The 6,000-nt window shown below is 36.5% G+C and overlaps 1 long non-coding RNA gene across 1 annotated transcript in view; it reads right to left on the bottom strand.

The window, feature by feature from the left end:
• Window positions 1–2,557: 2,557 nt before the first annotated feature.
• Window positions 2,558–6,000, bottom strand: part of LOC131995121 (uncharacterized) — a 55,267-nt gene continuing 51,824 nt past the window's right edge. The window contains exon 3 of the long non-coding RNA XR_009397168.1: window positions 2,558–2,697. This is a non-coding gene — a long non-coding RNA (uncharacterized LOC131995121). The remainder of the gene's footprint in view (window positions 2,698–6,000) is intronic.

Raw genomic sequence — 6,000 nt, 5'->3', positions numbered from 1 at the left:
TCAATTCAATAAACCATTTCATTGGACAATTATTCGTTTGACTGGCATCTGATACTATGCTTTTAATGGATTAAATTGTGAATAAAAAACAAAAACATATTGCTTCAAAATATTTTTGTTCTACAAATGCCTTTTTTCAACCGGATAGGATATTATCCATTAGCCATCACAAAAGATAAGTTAATGGTTCAATGGCTCTGTCCAGTTCTTAGTGCATGCATACAGCAAAATCTTTTTTCACACGGTCTTTTTTAACACGATTTGTCGTGAATAATATTTTAATTTTTTTGTCGTTTTTTCGGTTTTACACAAATTCCAAAAAATTATTTATATTTCATCCTTATGTCATATATCCTTATGGCAACTGTACTACACAGCATGTTTACTATAGGGGAAACAATATAAGGCCAACGGCAATAATGAAAGATAAGGACGAATCGGAATTAACAAAGCCCGAACAGCAAATAGAGCGATGGCGCAGATTTTCCAATTGCGAAGGACCAACAATCGAAGACGTAAACTCCGACCCTGTTATTCCCCAGTGCGCCGAAATGCACGCAGACATATCTACAGCCCCACCAACCTGCAAAGATATTGAGGCCATTTTTTGTCTCACTTAATAGCGGCAAATCAACAAATCCTGACAACGTACCTGTCGAGTTGTTGCGGTTTGGAGCATCACTCAACTCAACTCAGAAAACAGATTTGTTGCCTCAACCAGTCACGACTCACGAGTAATGGTTAAACAAAATTTTTCCATGAACGAATTCAATGCGTCATACACCCAGAAAACAGATTAGTTGCCTCAACCATTTTTTTCCAACCGCAATATTGCTATTGTGACAACCAACGTTTGTGTTTAGGTTATTGTCTAGTTTATGTTAAGATACCAAAAATAAAAATAGCTTTAAGCGTGAAGCGTGCGCGGTCGTTCAGGTGCGCTGCGCTTATTCGTTCTTTTCTGCATTCTTTAACGCATTTTCTTAATGATGATACAGGGCAATAAGCATTGCTGTACGGCAATAAATGTTCAATAAGGAATACATATTTTTTTAAACCGTATTTTCTTAAATAAGTTGAAAGAAAAAATCACAAAAAAAATTGACCTGCAGGGTGACTCAAACCTCGGTTTCCGAATTCTTCAGAGGTATATGAAGATTTTATATGCCGTACTAACTGCCGGAAGGATAGTTAACACAACTACCGATAAGGGGGTAGTAGAACTCCGGTATGGCAGTTAGCAAACTATTGGTAGGGTAATAAGCAAAATTACCATAAGGGTGTTTTGCTAACTCTTTGGTGGTGCTGCAGAAAACGTCTTTGATACAATTGGCAGAAGCAAAATGAATTTATTTTTTTTGGAAATGATTGATAGAACTGATATATCGGTAAGTAGCATCTTCTTTTAACCCTATTTATTGTATCGTGTGGGGTTATGTGAAATCGTTGGTCAATGTGCACAAACCAAACTCGTTTGAAGCCATAGAGAACAGCACAACATGCGTTAATAGATTATAGATTAAATTGGACCATTTGAACCGGAGCCCGGACAAGATTTTTATGTCATTTTTAAGAAGTAAATGGCAAAAATCAATTTATCGATTGCAACAATTTTTTTCGAATACGAGGGTTGCCTTTTATATTTGGGGATTAGAGAATACAAAAACAAATATTAATCATCGAAAATCGCTTTACTGACTTTCAAAATCCCATCCCATTAGGATCTATACAATTTTGCTTTCATTATCCATATCCATCCATATACTCAACGAAATATATTATTTAAAATAGCAAAAAAAGTTTGTTAAAACTGCAGTTTTTTATGACGAAAATTAGAATGTAGACATCAACGCTGTTTTCGCAGACATAGGGTTGTTGTCTTTCCAAACATTTCTGTCTGCTATTTTTACACTTTGCTAAACACTTTCTCCGACAATGTTTTCGCTTCATCTATTGTTCATATATTAACAAAAGGTTACCTACATTGGTCATAGGTAGAACGGTTCATTCATCTTGATCGCAAATGGGCGTGATCCTTCATACGATAGATATGCCATTATACCCCCCAGCAGGAATTTTTTTGTCTGTTACCACTATTTATATTCATAAACGTCTTCCCTCCTCTGCAAACATGTAGACTATTTTGAACTGATTTGAAGTCCATGTTTGCGTATACTATGCTCATTTGTTCCCTGATTATCAAGAAACATTAAGTAGCTCATCGCAAACAAAGAACTTTGCAAACATTCCGGCTGTCATTAATACGAAATATCGGCCCGCCCCACATCCCGCTGTGCACAATCTGCTGTGACAGCAATTGCGTGGCCTTTTTCCATTCCTATTTGCAAAATGGCAATAACAATAAAATGCAATAAATGCCGATTACCCCAATTCTTATGCCCCTGTTGCCGTTTTGTGCTTATCATGATGCTCCGCGATGCATTTATTTCACTGCGTCCTTAGGCAGTCCTTCAGTGGCTAATGGATGTAATTGCTTGTTTTGAATGAACGCCGACTGTTTTTTTCGTTTCTTTGTACCACTTGCAGAGAGGTTCATTTTGCCCCCATTGACATCGAGAATCGATGAAGTGCCTCTCCTCACGTTTTTCATTGTCCTCCTATTGTCTATTCCTTTCTGCTGCTCGATGGACGTTGGAACGAGAGGTTAAGAATTGCCCGACGTATTCAGCGTTGCCACTAGAAAAAAACAAGTCCAATAAAAACCAGCTATAGCCGACCAAAGCTTTTTATGTACATATATTTTTCGAATTTTACTAAAATCGTTTGAGCATTGTCACCAAGAAGAATTGGCGTACTTATTAATCAAACGTGTTTAATTAAACGTGTTAAATGTGTTTTTGAAAGAATAAAACAATTTCCAATAAATTGGTTAATTGAGTTGATAACCGCTTTAATTGAATCATTCAAATTCTTAATTAAACAAAGATTTTCATTTTTTCTTTATAGCATCTTTATTTTAATGTTTTAGTTCTTTGGCTCGTTTTCATTGCTAAAATTTCACGAATCTTATATTTTCGGCCAAGTTTTTTTTTTAAGTGTACACCACAAATTTTACTTAGAAGCATTAATTTAATTGATTGGTAGTGGGTTTCTGTCTTATATTCTTGAATGTTACATACAAATTCACCAAGTTATAATTACTTGTTCCACAGTAGTGGGGAAAGATATACAAAAGAGGAGTTTTCGGGCACATTACTCAGTGGGTCTGGTAACATTGTAAGCTACCTGCTGTCGCAAAGTTAACGCTAGAACTATAAAAAAAATGGATGAATCTTCTGTTAGTCAAAGATAGAACGAGAGAACAGACCATTTGCATGGTCGTATCGTCGACACCTTTCCCTGCGACAAAATGTTTGATAGCAGTGGAAAAGCTGTTGATGTCTGCCAAGTGAATGCGACAATGTGTATTTTAATTAAAATGCGAAAAATGCTGCAGCTGAGATTTTTTTCTAACAAAATAGTTCCACTGGGGCACTGCACAGTGGGGTTCTTGGCACTCAAAATGGAAGTGAATTCAGTCGTACTTCCTGAAACCGGCTCAGCATTAAATATAGATCCCACAGACAAATGAATGTGGGTTCGTCGAAAATAATAATAAAAATTTCTATCGAACTAAAGATGTTTTTAATTTTATTTGTAAATTATGCAGAAGCGGACAAAAGAATCCAGATCCCTACGTCTAAGCTCTACTAAGTATTGAGTTTTTATTTACCGAGTAATTTTGTATTCTCAAAGCATTTCATATGGCAAAATTAATAAGTATTGAAAGTTATCGGGTATGATTGACACCGATAAAGGATTCATATTGGCTTTGCGTTCGGCAAATGTTGATCTCTGTGTAAAAGTAAAATACAAAGATTAATTCGTATGATCGACGATCGGGAATGGTGAATCCCATATGGTCTGAAAATGATTTTCCTACTTTAGATTTTGAGATCAGGCTATAATGCAAGGAGCGCTTAACTCCGAAAAGAAAAAATCAAGTTTTTTGTCATCATCTTATTCAGGAGCATATTTCATATACAGGTAATATAATGTCTCATGAGTAACCACCTTGAAAAATAGTTAAGTAATATTTCTTTTTTTTTATTAGTTTGATTGTTGTATAATAGATCGCATAGTTCTAAATTTTCAAAAACTTGCTAAGTTCGACCAGGCTGAATCTAAAAAACGCATTTACTTAATTGAAGGGCACATGCGTACTTTACTCGAAATCACCCAATAATTGAAGCTTTTTGGAACCGTAGAAAAATAATCGGGGGATTGGTTTGTATGTGAGCATCGATGTCGATGATTTTGACAGACGGACGGCCATGGCTAGATCGACCATCAAGAATATTTGTATATATTTCAAACTCTAAAGCAAACATACACATAACTATGAGTAATATATGCTTTACAAAGTCTCTGTCTCTGTATTTTAAAATAAATTATGAAAATATATTTTGTAGATCAAATGTTATATAAGTTTAAACAAGGTCGGGCCGAACTTAGATACCCACCACCTCGGGTGGGTTTATGTAAACCACCTTTCGTCAAAATGTGGTGAAAAATGCATACCTTATGCCCCATAGCAGCTATATCGAAATATGTTCCCATTTGGACCGAATACTAATAAGTATAAGTCATTGTTCAATTGTGTGTAACAAAATATTGGTATTTTAAGTAGCTATATCTAAAAATAAACCGATCTGAACCATTTACGACGCAGTTGCCGAAAAGCCTAACGTAAGTCACTGTGTCAAATTTCAGTGAAATCGGATTATAAATGCACTTTTTATGGGGCCAAGACTTAAAATAGAGATATCGAAAAATGTCGAAGATTTCGGCGAAATCGAACAATAAATGTGCCTTTTATGGGCCCAAAACCTTAAATCGAGAGCGGTCTATACGTCAGCTATATCCAAATCTGAACCGATCTGAGCCAAATTGAAGAAGAATGCCGAAGGGATTAACCTAACTGACTGTGCCAAATTTCGGCGACATCGGACAATAAATGCGCCTTTTATGGGCCCAAAACCTTAAATCGAGAGATCGGTCTATATGGCAGCTATATCCAAATCTGGACCGATATGTGCCATACTGCAGAAGTATGTCGAGGGGCTTAACTTAACTCACTGTCCAAAATTTCTGCGACATCGGACAATAAATGCGCCTTTTATGGGAGAGAATGGTCTATATGGCAGCTTTATCCAAATCTGGACCGATCTGAGCCATATTGAAGAAGAATATCGAAGGGCCTAACACAACTCACTGTCCCAAATTTTGGCAAAATCGGACAATAAATGTGGCTTTTATGGGCCTAATACCCTAAATCGGCGTATCGGTCTATATGGCAGCTATATCCAAGTCTGATCCAATAGGGGCCAAATTGCAGAAATATGTCGAGGGGCTATACTTAACTCACTGTCCCAAATTTCTGCGACATCGGACAATAAATGCGCCTTTTATGGACCCAAAACCTCAAAACGAAAGATCGGTCTATATGACAGCTTTATCCAAATACGAACCGATCTGAGCCAATTTGAAGAAGGATGTCGAAGGCCTAACACATCTTACTGTTCAAAATTTTGGCAAAATCGGATAATAAAAGCGCCTTTTATGGGCCCAATATCTTAAATCGAGAGATCGGTCTATATGGCAGCTATATCCAAATCTGAACCGATCTGGGCTAAATAGAAGAAGAATGTCGAAGGGTCTAACATAACTCACTGTCCCAAATTTCGCCAAAATCTGACAATAAATGCGGCTTTTATGGGCCTAAGACCCTAAATCAGCGGATCGATATATATGGGGGCTATATCAAGATATAGTCCAATATATCCCATTTTCGAACTTAACCTGCTTATCGACAAGAAAAGAATCTGTGCAAAATTTCAGCTTAATATCTCTATTTTTAAAGGCTGTAGCGTGATTTCAACAGACAGACGGACGGACATGGCTAGATCGTCTTAAATTTTTACGCTGATCAAAAATATA

The sequence above is a fragment of the Stomoxys calcitrans genome, chromosome 2 (assembly GCF_963082655.1).
Source record: "Stomoxys calcitrans chromosome 2, idStoCalc2.1, whole genome shotgun sequence".
NCBI lineage: Eukaryota > Metazoa > Arthropoda > Insecta > Diptera > Muscidae > Stomoxys > Stomoxys calcitrans.
The sequence above is the reverse complement of the archived record's forward strand: the minus strand, read 5'-3'. Positions and strand labels throughout refer to the sequence as shown.